The sequence below is a fragment of the Salvelinus alpinus genome, chromosome 9 (genome assembly GCF_045679555.1).
Source record: "Salvelinus alpinus chromosome 9, SLU_Salpinus.1, whole genome shotgun sequence".
NCBI lineage: Eukaryota > Metazoa > Chordata > Actinopteri > Salmoniformes > Salmonidae > Salvelinus > Salvelinus alpinus.
Genome location: NC_092094.1, coordinates 8,664,980 through 8,680,445, shown reverse-complemented (window position 1 = coordinate 8,680,445; position 15,466 = coordinate 8,664,980). Strand labels below are relative to the sequence as shown.

The following is a 15,466-nucleotide window of genomic DNA, read 5'->3' as shown; positions in this document are numbered from 1 at the left end:
TCTCACTTCCTCTCTTACCCCGTCTTTCTCTTTCGCTCTCTCTCTTTCTGTCTTCCCTATCTCTCTGTCAGAATCCTCTCTCTCTGACTCACTCCCACCTCACTATTTCTCTCTTCACAGTAGGTTGATCAGGGTGGAACCAGACACACCAGAACAGAGGAGAAGGAAAACAACAGTCTCCTCTACACAGTGGGATGAGAGCCAGAGTGGCTGAAGTCTCCTCTACACAGTGGGATGAGAGCCAGAGTGGCTGGAGTCTCCTCTACACAGTGGGATGAGAGCCAGAGTGTCTAGAGTCTCCTCTACACAGTGGGATGAGAGCCAGAGTGGCTGGAGTCTCCTCTACACCGTGGGATGAGAACCAGGGTGGCTGGAGTCTCCTCTACACAGTGGGATGAGAGCCAGAGTGGCTGGAGTTTCCTCTACACAGTGGGATGAGAGCCAGAGTGTCTAGAGTCTCCTCTACACAGTGGGATGAGAGCCAGAGTGGCTGGAGTCTCCTCTACACAGTGGGATGAGAGCCAGAGTGGCTGGAGTCTCCTCTACACAGTGGGATGAGAGCCAGAGTGTCTAGAGTCTCCTCTACACAGTGGGATGAGAGCCAGAGTGGCTGGAGTCTCCTCTACACAGTGGGATGAGAGCCAGAGTGGCTGGAGTCTCCTCTACACAGTGGGATGAGAGCCAGAGTGTCTAGAGTATCCTCTACACAGTGGGATGAGAGCCAGAGTGGCTGGAGTCTCCTCTACACAGTGGGATGAGAGACAGAGTGGCTGGAGTCTCCTCTACACAGTGGGATGAGAGCCAGAGTGGCTGGAGTCTCCTCTACACAGTGGGATGAGAGCCAGAGTGGCTGGAGTCTCCTCTACACAGTGGGATGAGAGCCAGAGTGGCTGGAGTCTCCTCTACACAGTGGGATGAGAGCCAGAGTGGCTGGAGTCTCCTCTACACAGTGGGATGAGAGCCAGAGTGTCTAGAGTCTCCTCTACACAGTGGGATGAGAGCCAGGGTGTCTGGAGTCTCCTCTACACAGTGGGATGAGAGCCAGAGTGGCTGGAGTCTCCTCTACACAGTGGGATGAGAGCCAGAGTGGCTGTAGTCTCCTCTACACAGTGGGATGAGAGCCAGAGTGGCTGGAGTCTCCTTTACACAGTGGGATGAGAGCTAGAGTGGCTGGAGTCTCCTCTACACAGTGGGATGAGAGCTAGAGTGTCTGGAGTCTCCTCTACACAGTGGGATGAGAGCCAGAGTGGCTGTAGTCTCCTCTACACAGTGGGATGAGAGCTAGAGCGGCTGGAGTCTCCTCTACACAGTGGGATGAGAGCTAGAGTGGCTGGAGTCTCCTTTACACAGTGGGATGAGAGCCAGAGTGGCTGGAGTCTCCTCTACACAGTGGGATGAGAGCCAGAGTGGCTGTAGTCTCCTCTACACAGTGGGATGCGAGCTAGAGCGGCTGGAGTCTCCTCTACACAGTGGGATGAGAGCTAGAGTGGCTGGAGTCTCCTTTACACAGTGGGATGAGAGCCAGGGTGTCTAGAGTCTCCTCTACACAGTGGGATGAGAGCCAGACTGGCTGGATGTTCAGGGTCAATTGGCCTGACCTCTCCCAGTAAAACCTTAATGAGCCGCTTATTCCTTTGTTTTGTTTAAGATTTTTCTTCCTTTTAATAAAATATGGAATAGCATGTAACTGTATCCCAGCTTGGCTTGAATGGGTCTGGCTCAGCACGACCTCAGACAGAGGGGGGGGGGGGGGGGGGGGAGAAAAAGGGGGGGAGGGGAGAGAGAGACAGAAGAATAGAGAGGTACAAGCCACTGCTTTAGGAGAGAAAGGAGAGAGCGAGACAAAAGAGAGGGAGCAGGAGTAGACAGGAAGTATAAGGAGAAAAACAGAGATCTTACAATGTGAGCAATGTGCTCTTTATCTTGTACAGTGGGATACACAGTGTGTTGTTCCAAGAGTGATTGAGTAGCAGATACTGTCTGGGGATATATAATAACAGGCACTAGGCCTATAGATGACCCATAAGGCCTATGGATGATAGTGTAAAGAGAGTGAAGTGTTTACAGCTTGTTGTCAAATGCCCTCAGTGTGAGTAGATACTACGGCTTGTCTGCTCTGCTCCATAGAACTTTGGCTATTCCATGAATTCCGAGTTCCGACCATTCCATTATTCCGGATAACAATGAATCAGAATGGGACAGATCAGGGCTAACAAGCACTCCTTATCTTGTCTCTGCTAATCTCTCCAGGTAATGTTCCAAAGCCAACGTGTTTTCAAGTCAAACAAAAAAATATTTGAAATGCTTTTTAGTGGAAATGCTTTCGTGGAAAAAGGATGAGGTGTGGAAAACGACTCCAACGTGTGCCTGTTGGACAATACGGCACTGCAAACGTCAATACGTCTCTTTGGTCAACAGCTTTAGAGCAGGCTGCATGATTTACACACTACATGGGCCGTGCTAGCGTGGCGTGGAATTACTACTGCCACAGAACTCTTTCTCTTCTTCTTCAATTCCCTCAAACTCTCTCTCTCTATTTTGCTTGGTCAATCGCTCCCTCTCTCCCTTTCTCTCTCAGATTCTCTCTCGCTCTCCCTTTCTCTCTCAGATTCTCTCTCTCTCTCTCCCTTTCTCTCTCAGATTCTCTCTCTCTCTGAGAGAGATAAACATCCAAATAACCTATAACCCATATACCTATCCAAATAACCTAATATACCAATCCTGTCACGTCCTGACCTTAGTTCCTTTTTCATGTCTCTATTTTGGTTTGGTCAGGGCGTAAGTTGGGGTGGGCATTCTATGTTTTGTTCTATGTTTTCTGTTTCTATGTGTTTGGCCTGGTATGGTTCCCAAACAGAGGCAGCTGTCTATCGTTGTCTCTGATTGAGAACCATACTTAGGTAGCCTGTTCCCACCTGTGTTTGTGGGTAGTTGTTTCCTGTTTTGTGTTGTGTCACCTTTCAGGACTGTTTCGATTTTCGTTGTTTCTCTTTTGTTATTTTGTATTTAGTGTTCAGTTATAATAAAGTTAACATGGACACGTACCACGCTGCATTTTGGTCCGATCTTTCCTGTTCTTCAGATGAAGAAGATCGTTACAAATCCAAATACCCTCTAATATACCTATCCAAATAACCTCTAATATACCTCTCCAAATAACCCTAATATACCTCTCCAAATAACCCTAATATACCTCTCCAAATAACCCTAATATACCTATCCAAATAACCTCTAATATACCTCTCCAAATAACCCTAATATACCTCTCCAAATAACCCTAATATACCTATCCAAATAACCTCTAATATACTTCTCCAAATAACCCTAATATACCTCTCCAAATAACCCTAATATACCTCTCCAAATAACCCTAATATACCTATCCAAATAACCTCTAATATACCTCTCCAAATAACCCTAATATACCTCTCCAAATAACCCTAATATACCTATCCAAATAACCCATATACCTATTCAAATAACCTCTAATATACCTATCCAAATAACCTGTATACCTATCCAAATAACCTCTATACCTATCCAAATAACCCTAATATACCTATCCAAATAACCCTAATATACCTCTCCAAATAACCCATATACCTATCCAAATAACCTGTATACCTATCCAAATAACCCTAATATACCCCTCCAAATAACCCTAATATACCTATCCAAATAACCCTAATATACCTATCCAAATAACCCTAATATACCTATCCAAATAACCCATATACCTATCCAAATAACCCATATACCTATCCAAATAACCCATATACCTATCCAAATAACCCTAATATACAGTGGGGCAAAAAAGTATTTAGTCAGCCACCAATTGTGAAAGTTCTCCCACTTAAAAAGATGAGAGAGAACTGTACATTTCATCATAGGTATAGAGATAAACTTTTGTTGTTGACCAAATACTTATTTTCCACCATAATTTGCAAATAAATTAATTAAAAATCCTACAATGTGATTTTCTGGATTTTTTCTTCTCATTTTGTCTGTCATAGTTGAAGTGTACCTATGATGAAAATTACAGGCCTCTCATCTTTTTACGTGGGAGAACTTGCACAATTGGTGGCTGACTAAATACTTTTTTGCCCCACTGTACCTCTCCAAATAACCCTAATATACCTCTCCAAATAAAAATTTCAGCCCAGGGAATGCATCAATCACAGAGAATGTGTTTGCCTGTCTTGGTAACCCTCATAACACATTGGGTAGGAGCGATTTTCCTTTAATATGCTGGTAGTGTAATTCAATAATAACATATTCTAGAGAATTCAGGGGGTAGCCCTGACCCGACTGAAACCCGGGTCTAGCCCTGACCCGACGGAAACCCGGGTCTAGCCCTGACCCGACGGAAACCCGGGTCTAGCCCTGACCCGACGGAAACCCGGGTCTAGCGGCGGTTAAGCCAACACCTTCCCCGTTATGCCCGAGAGGTCTCAACGACCTGACGACGTTGCTAGGTGTTGGGTTAAAGTCTCTACAATATACTGTAGCTACACGTTTTTACCTATAGCTAAGAAAGCCATCTCTCTCTGTGCAAAGACTTACTGTAGGCTAACTGACAAAGCTGTCTGTATTACTGGTACATCCGACTAGAAGATCATGAAAAATGGGAGACCTTAATAATCTGTCTCAGCGGACCAATCTTAAGTTGCAAGAGCGAGTCAAAGACTGATAGATAAGGGACAAACCTTTTAACAGTTAGGGTTATATCATGTTCTGGAATGCAACTCTGGGATTCTGTTTTTAAATCTATGTTTTACACTACACTTTACATTGTATAATTGTTCCTGTCTTGGGCTCCCGAGTGACACAGCGGTCTAAGGCACTGCATCTCAGTTCTAGAGGTGTCACGACTCCGACCGAAGGTGGCTCCCCTTCCCGTTCGGGTGGCGCTCGGCGGTCGTCGTCGCCGGGCCTATTAGCTGCCACTGATTCTTTCCTCCCCCTCCTTGTCTGTTTATTGGTTACACCTGTTATGAGTTTGTGGTGATTAGTAGGGCTTTATGAGTCAGCCAGCCCGCCTGTTTCTTTGTGCGGGATTGATTGTGGTAACATTTGTGTATGTTGGAGACGAACGTGTTTGTTCCTGTTCGTGGGTTTTCCTGGACTGTTTTAGTCCCCGTGTTTGGGGCACTACCTTGAACTCTCTGTTTCCTGCGCCTGACTTCACACCCACGACACCCAGATCGTTACAAGAGGCGTGACTACAGACACCCTGGTTTGAATCCAAAAATGTACGTAGTTCTGTCCTTGAGCTGTTCTTGTCTGTGTGGACTCCAGGAAGAGTAGCTGCTGCTTTTGCAACAGCTAACGGGGATCCTAATAAAATAACAAAAAATACCAGGCTGTATCACAACCGGCCGTGATTGGGAGTCCCATAGGGCGGAGCACAATTGGCCCAGCATCGTCTGTTTTTGGCCGGTTTAGGCAGTCATTGTAAATAAGAATTTGTTCTTAACTGACTTGCCAAGTTAAATAAAGGTGAAATAAAAAATAAATTAAAAAAACTCAGTGTGGTCACTACTCCCTGACAAAGCGAGCAAAGGTAAAAGAACCCAATCCATCTCACCTTGAGAAAGACATCCTCCTGATTACTAGAGAACATAGTGTACAGTACAGTAGACAACTGTGACATATGGCCATGTCAGCACCATACTGCCTGGGCTGGGGGCACTGTTTGATTCTTATGTCTTTTGGACTGGAGCCGTGTCGTACCCCTTTATTTAATATAATAGAAACATACAGATGTGATATCTTAATTTGATCACTGGTTGTCGTAGGGAAATGAAAATTGTAGTGTATTCAAGGTTTGAAAAGGCTTCTAAAGTTTGTAATAGCTACTTAAAATGTTCAGACTTCGATTGCCCTAATGAAAAATGTACCCCTACCAAAATGTCCATTCATTATTTTACATAATAATCCTGTTGTTGCAGGAATATATTTAGCTGCTGTGAGAAACTGGTAAAATTAAGATGGCACACCTGTACATTATCACCCTGCCAGCCTGCCAGCCCTGCCAGCCTGCCAGCCCTGCCAGCCCTGCCAGCCTGCCAGCCCTGCCAGCCCTGCCAGCCCTGCCAGTCTGCCAGCCCTGCCAGCCTGCCAGCCCTGCCAGCCCTGCCAGCCCTGCCAGCCCTGCCAGCCCTGCCAGCCTGCCAGCCCTGCCAGCCCTGCCAGCCTGCCAGCCCTGCCAGCCTGCCAGCCCTGCCAGCCTGCCAGCCCTGCCAGCCCTGCCAGCCCTGCCAGCCCTGCCACGAACAGAACAGAACCATGGGACCAAACGGGACAAACGTAGCTACATGTACATATATGTTTTTCCACTATCTTCTTGCATAACGAGCCAGTATAACTCTATGTGTTATAAACACTAACCTGACGAGCCAGTATATCTCTATGTGTTATAAACACTAACCTGACGAGCCAGTATATCTCTATGTGTTATAAACACTAACCTGACGAGCCAGTATATCTCTATGTGTTATAAACACTAACCTGACGAGCCAGTATAACTCTATGTGTTATAAACACTAACCTGACGAGCCAGTATATCTCTATGTGTTATAAACACTAACCTGACGAGCCAGTATAACTCTATGTGTTATAAACACTAACCTGACGAGCCAGTATAACTCTATGTGTTATAAACACTAACCTGACGAGCCAGTATAACTCTATGTGTTATAAACACTAACCTGACGAGCCAGTATAACTCTATGTGTTATAAACACTAACCTGACGAGCCAGTATATCTCTATGTGTTATAAACACTAACCTGACGAGCCAGTATATCTCTGTGTGTTATAAACACTAACCTGACGAGCCAGTATATCTCTATGTGTTATAAACACTAACCTGACGAGCCAGTATATCTCTATGTGTTATAAACACTAACCTGACGAGCCAGTATATCTCTATGTGTTATAAACACTAACCTGACGAGCCAGTATAACTCTATGTGTTATAAACACTAACCTGACGAGCCAGTATATCTCTATGTGTTATAAACACTAACCTGACGAGCCAGTATATCTCTGTGTGTTATAAACACTAACCTGACGAGCCAGTATATCTCTATGTGTTATAAACACTAACCTGACGAGCCAGTATATCTCTATGTGTTATAAACACTAACCTGACGAGCCAGTATATCTCTATGTGTTATAAACACTAACCTGACGAGCCAGTATAACTCTATGTGTTATAAACACTAACCTGACGAGCCAGTATAACTCTATGTGTTATAAACACTAACCTGACGAGCCAGTATATCTCTATGTGTTATAAACACTAACCTGACGAGCCAGTATATCTCTATGTGTTATAAACACTAACCTGACGAGCCAGTATATCTCTATGTGTTATAAACACTAACCTGACGAGCCAGTATATCTCTATGTGTTATAAACACTAACCTGACGAGCCAGTATAACTCTATGTGTTATAAACACTAACCTGACGAGCCAGTATATCTCTATGTGTTATAAACACTAACCTGACGAGCCAGTATATCTCTATGTGTTATAAACACTAACCTGACGAGCCAGTATATCTCTATGTGTTATAAACACTAACCTGACGAGCCAGTATATCTCTATGTGTTATAAACACTAACCTGACGAGCCAGTATATCTCTATGTGTTATAAACACTAACCTGACGAGCCAGTATAACTCTATGTGTTATAAACACTAACCTGACGAGCCAGTATAACTCTATGTGTTATAAACACTAACCTGACGAGCCAGTATATCTCTATGTGTTATAAACACTAACCTGACGAGCCAGTATATATCTATGTGTTATAACCACTAACCTGACGAGCCAGTATATCTCTATGTGTTATAAACACTAACCTGACGAGCCAGTATAACTCTATGTGTTATAAACACTAACCTGACGAGCCAGTATATCTCTATGTGTTATAAACACTAACCTGACGAGCCAGTATAACTCTATGTGTTATAAACACTAACCTGACGAGCCAGTATAACTCTATGTGTTATAAACACTAACCTGACGAGCCAGTATAACTCTATGTGTTATAAACACTAACCTGACGAGCCAGTATAACTCTATGTGTTATAAACACTAACCTGACGAGCCAGTATATCTCTATGTGTTATAAACACTAACCTGACGAGCCAGTATAACTCTATGTGTTATAAACACTAACCTGACGAGCCAGTATATCTCTATGTGTTATAAACACTAACCTGACGAGCCAGTATATCTCTATGTGTTATAAACACTAACCTGACGAGCCAGTATATCTCTATGTGTTATAAACACTAACCTGACGAGCCAGTATATCTCTATGTGTTATAAACACTAACCTGACGAGCCAGTATATCTCTATGTGTTATAAACACTAACCTGACGAGCCAGTATAACTCTATGTGTTATAAACACTAACCTGACGAGCCAGTATAACTCTATGTGTTATAAACACTAACCTGACGAGCCAGTATATCTCTATGTGTTATAAACACTAACCTGACGAGCCAGTATATCTCTATGTGTTATAAACACTAACCTGACGAGCCAGTATATCTCTATGTGTTATAAACACTAACCTGACGAGCCAGTATAACTCTATGTGTTATAAACACTAACCTGACGAGCCAGTATATCTCTATGTGTTATAAACACTAACCTGACGAGCCAGTATAACTCTATGTGTTATAAACACTAACCTGACGAGCCAGTATAACTCTATGTGTTATAAACACTAACCTGACGAGCCAGTATAACTCTATGTGTTATAAACACTAACCTGACGAGCCAGTATAACTCTATGTGTTATAAACACTAACCTGACGAGCCAGTATATCTCTATGTGTTATAAACACTAACCTGACGAGCCAGTATAACTCTATGTGTTATAAACACTAACCTGACGAGCCAGTATATCTCTATGTGTTATAAACACTAACCTGACGAGCCAGTATATCTCTATGTGTTATAAACACTAACCTGACGAGCCAGTATATCTCTATGTGTTATAAACACTAACCTGACGAGCCAGTATATCTCTATGTGTTATAAACACTAACCTGACGAGCCAGTATAACTCTACGTGTTATAAACACTAACCTGACGAGCCAGTATAACTCTATGTGTTATAAACACTAACCTGACGAGCCAGTATAACTCTATGTGTTATAAACACTAACCTGACGAGCCAGTATATCTCTATGTGTTATAAACACTAACCTGACGAGCCAGTATAACTCTATGTGTTATAAACACTAACCTGACGAGCCAGTATATCTCTATGTGTTATAAACACTAACCTGACGAGCCAGTATATCTCTATGTGTTATAAACACTAACCTGACGAGCCAGTATAACTCTGTGTGTTATAAACACTAACCTGACGAGCCAGTATAACTCTATGTGTTATAAACACTAACCTGACGAGCCAGTATAACTCTATGTGTTATAAACACTAACCTGACGAGCCAGTATAACTCTATGTTTTATAAACACTAACCTGACGAGCCAGTATATCTCTATGTGTTATAAACACTAACCTGACGAGCCAGTATAACTCTATGTGTTATAAACACTAACCTGACGAGCCAGTATATCTCTATGTGTTATAAACACTAACCTGACGAGCCAGTATATCTCTATGTGTTATAAACACTAACCTGACGAGCCAGTATAACTCTGTGTGTTATAAACACTAACCTGACGAGCCAGTATAACTCTATGTGTTATAAACACTAACCTGACGAGCCAGTATAACTCTATGTGTTATAAACACTAACCTGACGAGCCAGTATAACTCTATGTGTTATAAACACTAACCTGACGAGCCAGTATATCTCTATGTGTTATAAACACTAACCTGACGAGCCAGTATAACTCTATGTGTTATAAACACTAACCTGACGAGCCAGTATATCTCTATGTGTTATAAACACTAACCTGACGAGCCAGTATATCTCTATGTGTTATAAACACTAACCTGACGAGCCAGTATATCTCTATGTGTTATAAACACTAACCTGACGAGCCAGTATAACTCTATGTGTTATAAACACTAACCTGACGAGCCAGTATATCTCTATGTGTTATAAACACTAACCTGACGAGCCAGTATATCTCTATGTGTTATAAACACTAACCTGACGAGCCAGTATAACTCTATGTGTTATAAACACTAACCTGACGAGCCAGTATATCTCTATGTGTTATAAACACTAACCTGACGAGCCAGTATATCTCTATGTGTTATAAACACTAACCTGACGAGCCAGTATATCTCTATGTGTTATAAACACTAACCTGACGAGCCAGTATAACTCTATGTGTTATAAACACTAACCTGACGAGCCAGTATAACTCTGTGTTATAAACACTAACCTGACGAGCCAGTATAACTCTATGTGTTATAAACACTAACCTGACGAGCCAGTATAACTCTATGTGTTATAAACACTAACCTGACGAGCCAGTATAACTCTATGTGTTATAAACACTAACCTGACGAGCCAGTATATCTCTATGTGTTATAAACACTAACCTGACGAGCCAGTATATCTCTATGTGTTATAAACACTAACCTGACGAGCCAGTATATCTCTATGTGTTATAAACACTAACCTGACGAGCCAGTATAACTATATGTGTTATAAACACTAACCTGACGAGCCAGTATATCTCTATGTGTTATAAACACTAACCTGACGAGCCAGTATATCTCTATGTGTTATAAACACTAACCTGACGAGCCAGTATAACTCTATGTGTTATAAACACTAACCTGACGAGCCAGTATATCTCTATGTGTTATAAACACTAACCTGACGAGCCAGTATATCTCTATGTGTTATAAACACTAACCTGACGAGCCAGTATATCTCTATGTGTTATAAACACTAACCTGACGAGCCAGTATAACTCTATGTGTTATAAACACTAACCTGACGAGCCAGTATAACTCTGTGTTATAAACACTAACCTGACGAGCCAGTATAACTCTATGTGTTATAAACACTAACCTGACGAGCCAGTATAACTCTATGTGTTATAAACACTAACCTGACGAGCCAGTATAACTCTATGTGTTATAAACACTAACCTGACGAGCCAGTATAACTCTATGTGTTATAAACACTAACCTGACGAGCCAGTATACCTCTATGTGTTATAAACACTAACCTGACGAGCCAGTATATCTCTATGTGTTATAAACACTAACCTGACGAGCCAGTATAACTCTATGTGTTATAAACACTAACCTGACGAGCCAGTATATCTCTATGTGTTATAAACACTAACCTGGCGAGCCAGTATATCTCTATGTGTTATAAACACTAACCTGACGAGCCAGTATATCTCTAAGTGTTATAAACACTAACCTGACGAGCCAGTATATCTCTATGTGTTATAAACACTAACCTGACGAGCCAGTATATCTCTATGTGTTATAAACACTAACCTGACGAGCCAGTATATCTCTATGTGTTATAAACACTAACCTGACGAGCCAGTATATCTCTATGTGTTATAAACACTAACCTGACGAGCCAGTATATCTCTATGTGTTATAAACACTAACCTGACGAGCCAGTATATCTCTATGTGTTATAAACACTAACCTGACGAGCCAGTATATCTCTATGTGTTATAAACACTAACCTGACGAGCCAGTATATCTCTATGTGTTATAAACACTAACCTGACGAGCCAGTATATCTCTATGTGTTATAAACACTAACCTGACGAGCCAGTATAACTCTGTGTTATAAACACTAACCTGACGAGCCAGTATATCTCTATGTGTTATAAACACTAACCTGACGAGCCAGTATATCTCTATGTGTTATAAACACTAACCTGACGAGCCAGTATATCTCTATGTGTTATAAACACTAACCTGACGAGCCAGTATATCTCTATGTGTTATAAACACTAACCTGACGAGCCAGTATATCTCTATGTGTTATAAACACTAACCTGACGAGCCAGTATATCTCTATGTGTTATAAACACTAACCTGACGAGCCAGTATATCTCTATGTGTTATAAACACTAACCTGACGAGCCAGTATATCTCTATGTGTTATAAACACTAACCTGACGAGCCAGTATATCTCTATGTGTTATAAACACTAACCTGACGAGCCAGTATATCTCTATGTGTTATAAACACTAACCTGACGAGCCAGTATAACTCTGTGTTATAAACACTAACCTGACGAGCCAGTATATCTCTATGTGTTATAAACACTAACCTGACGAGCCAGTATATCTCTATGTGTTATAAACACTAACCTGACGAGCCAGTATATCTCTATGTGTTATAAACACTAACCTGACGAGCCAGTATAACTCTATGTGTTATAAACACTAACCTGACGAGCCAGTATAACTCTGTGTTATAAACACTAACCTGACGAGCCAGTATATCTCTATGTGTTATAAACACTAACCTGACGAGCCAGTATATCTCTATGTGTTATAAACACTAACCTGACGAGCCAGTATATCTCTATGTGTTATAAACACTAACCTGACGAGCCAGTATATCTCTATGTGTTATAAACACTAACCTGACGAGCCAGTATAACTCTGTGTTATAAACACTAACCTGACGAGCCAGTATATCTCTATGTGTTATAAACACTAACCTGACGAGCCAGTATAACTCTATGTGTTATAAACACTAACCTGACGAGCCAGTATAACTCTATGTGTTATAAACACTAACCTGACGAGCCAGTATAACTCTATGTGTTATAAACACTAACCTGACGAGCCAGTATATCTCTATGTGTTATAAACACTAACCTGACGAGCCAGTATAACTCTATGTGTTATAAACACTAACCTGACGAGCCAGTATATCTCTATGTGTTATAAACACTAACCTGACGAGCCAGTATATCTCTATGTGTTATAAACACTAACCTGACGAGCCAGTATAACTCTGTGTGTTATAAACACTAACCTGACGAGCCAGTATAACTCTATGTGTTATAAACACTAACCTGACGAGCCAGTATAACTCTATGTGTTATAAACACTAACCTGACGAGCCAGTATAACTCTATGTGTTATAAACACTAACCTGACGAGCCAGTATATCTCTATGTGTTATAAACACTAACCTGACGAGCCAGTATAACTCTATGTGTTATAAACACTAACCTGACGAGCCAGTATATCTCTATGTGTTATAAACACTAACCTGACGAGCCAGTATATCTCTATGTGTTATAAACACTAACCTGACGAGCCAGTATAACTCTGTGTGTTATAAACACTAACCTGACGAGCCAGTATAACTCTATGTGTTATAAACACTAACCTGACGAGCCAGTATAACTCTATGTGTTATAAACACTAACCTGACGAGCCAGTATAACTCTATGTGTTATAAACACTAACCTGACGAGCCAGTATATCTCTATGTGTTATAAACACTAACCTGACGAGCCAGTATATCTCTATGTGTTATAAACACTAACCTGACGAGCCAGTATATCTCTATGTGTTATAAACACTAACCTGACGAGCCAGTATATCTCTATGTGTTATAAACACTAACCTGACGAGCCAGTATAACTATATGTGTTATAAACACTAACCTGACGAGCCAGTATATCTCTATGTGTTATAAACACTAACCTGACGAGCCAGTATATCTCTATGTGTTATAAACACTAACCTGACGAGCCAGTATAACTCTATGTGTTATAAACACTAACCTGACGAGCCAGTATATCTCTATGTGTTATAAACACTAACCTGACGAGCCAGTATATCTCTATGTGTTATAAACACTAACCTGACGAGCCAGTATATCTCTATGTGTTATAAACACTAACCTGACGAGCCAGTATAACTCTATGTGTTATAAACACTAACCTGACGAGCCAGTATAACTCTGTGTTATAAACACTAACCTGACGAGCCAGTATAACTCTATGTGTTATAAACACTAACCTGACGAGCCAGTATAACTCTATGTGTTATAAACACTAACCTGACGAGCCAGTATAACTCTATGTGTTATAAACACTAACCTGACGAGCCAGTATAACTCTATGTGTTATAAACACTAACCTGACGAGCCAGTATATCTCTATGTGTTATAAACACTAACCTGACGAGCCAGTATATCTCTATGTGTTATAAACACTAACCTGACGAGCCAGTATAACTCTATGTGTTATAAACACTAACCTGACGAGCCAGTATATCTCTATGTGTTATAAACACTAACCTGACGAGCCAGTATATCTCTATGTGTTATAAACACTAACCTGACGAGCCAGTATATCTCTAAGTGTTATAAACACTAACCTGACGAGCCAGTATATCTCTATGTGTTATAAACACTAACCTGACGAGCCAGTATATCTCTATGTGTTATAAACACTAACCTGACGAGCCAGTATATCTCTATGTGTTATAAACACTAACCTGACGAGCCAGTATATCTCTATGTGTTATAAACACTAACCTGACGAGCCAGTATATCTCTATGTGTTATAAACACTAACCTGACGAGCCAGTATATCTCTATGTGTTATAAACACTAACCTGACGAGCCAGTATATCTCTATGTGTTATAAACACTAACCTGACGAGCCAGTATATCTCTATGTGTTATAAACACTAACCTGACGAGCCAGTATATCTCTATGTGTTATAAACACTAACCTGACGAGCCAGTATAACTCTGTGTTATAAACACTAACCTGACGAGCCAGTATATCTCTATGTGTTATAAACACTAACCTGACGAGCCAGTATATCTCTATGTGTTATAAACACTAACCTGACGAGCCAGTATATCTCTATGTGTTATAAACACTAACCTGACGAGCCAGTATATCTCTATGTGTTATAAACACTAACCTGACGAGCCAGTATATCTCTATGTGTTATAAACACTAACCTGACGAGCCAGTATATCTCTATGTGTTATAAACACTAACCTGACGAGCCAGTATATCTCTATGTGTTATAAACACTAACCTGACGAGCCAGTATATCTCTATGTGTTATAAACACTAACCTGACGAGCCAGTATATCTCTATGTGTTATAAACACTAACCTGACGAGCCAGTATAACTCTGTGTTAAAAACACTAACCTGACGAGCCAGTATATCTCTATGTGTTATAAACACTAACCTGACGAGCCAGTATATCTCTATGTGTTATAAACACTAACCTGACGAGCCAGTATAACTCTGTGTTATAAACACTAACCTGACGAGCCAGTATATCTCTATGTGTTATAAACACTAACCTGACGAGCCAGTATATCTCTATGTGTTATAAACACTAACCTGACGAGCCAGTATATCTCTATGTGTTATAAACACTAACCTGACGAGCCAGTATATCTCTATGTGTTATAAACACTAACCTGACGAGCCAGTATAACTCTGTGTTATAAACACTAACCTGACGAGCCAGTATATC

The 15,466-nt window shown here is 41.2% G+C and overlaps 1 protein-coding gene across 1 annotated transcript in view; it reads right to left on the bottom strand.

The window, feature by feature from the left end:
* Positions 1 to 15,466, bottom strand: part of LOC139584252 (cGMP-inhibited 3',5'-cyclic phosphodiesterase 3A-like) — a 255,801-nt gene that overhangs the window by 106,382 nt on the left and 133,953 nt on the right. The window lies entirely within an intron of this gene.